Consider the following 788-nt stretch of genomic DNA (forward strand, 5'->3'; position numbering starts at 1 on the left):
TGATGGTGGGGACAGAGTATCCTTGTTCTTAGGAGACACCCACTAAAATGTTAAGGGGGAAATGGTTAGAAAGCCCGCAACTTATTCTCAAATGGTCTGTGGGAAAAAAAAAAATACACACCCACACACAGTATGTAAAAATATACTCAAATGAAACTGTGCCTCAGGCAAATGTTGCTCAAGAGCGGGTCCAGAACTAGTATCTGCCCTGAATGTGATGGAAATGCAGGAAGGCTTCCTGGAGGAAAGGACACTCCAGGTAAAACACACAGGCAGGACAAACCTTCCCACCTGCCAATTTCTGCCCCAAGCCCACCTGATTCACACGGCGCAGGGGGGACACGTCGACAGCCTGACGCCTCACTGTTCCGGCTCGCCCAATGCGGGTTGAGTCCTCCCGGGGACCGCTGTTAATAATTGCATTCACCAGGACCTGCAGGGGGTTCTAGGAGAAGGCAGCCATGAACCTGACATCCAGTCCACATCCCTCCCCTATCTCCTCACCCCTAAAACCTGGTGGACCCTGGCATGCACGCCATGGGGCAGCTGTTGGCTTTAGGGTGTACTAAGGGCGTTCAGCCTCATCAGATCTCACAGTCCTACCTCACCAGTGAGCAGATGGATGATCTCGAAGGCATGCTTGACAATGCGCACGGTCATGAGCTTCTTGCCATTGTTACGGCCATGCATCATCATTGAGTTGGTGAGACGCTCGACAATGGGGCACTGTGCCTTACGGAAGCGCTTGGCCGCATATCGCCCTGCACTGTGGGGCAGGTACTTGGCAT

General features: G+C 52.8%; 1 long non-coding RNA gene across 1 annotated transcript; it reads right to left on the reverse strand.

Annotated features, from left to right (window-relative positions):
* Window positions 1-412: 412 nt before the first annotated feature.
* LOC145719465 (uncharacterized) lies at window positions 413-788 on the reverse strand. Its single transcript, XR_014142400.1, has 2 exons — window positions 604-788; window positions 413-445 (listed from the first exon to the last, which is right to left on the reverse strand). It is a non-coding gene; the product is annotated as an uncharacterized LOC145719465 (long non-coding RNA).

This window comes from Leptonychotes weddellii, unplaced genomic scaffold, assembly GCF_054177405.1.
Source record: "Leptonychotes weddellii isolate Sample4059 unplaced genomic scaffold, ASM5417740v2 HiC_scaffold_46308, whole genome shotgun sequence".
Taxonomy (NCBI): domain Eukaryota; kingdom Metazoa; phylum Chordata; class Mammalia; order Carnivora; family Phocidae; genus Leptonychotes; species Leptonychotes weddellii.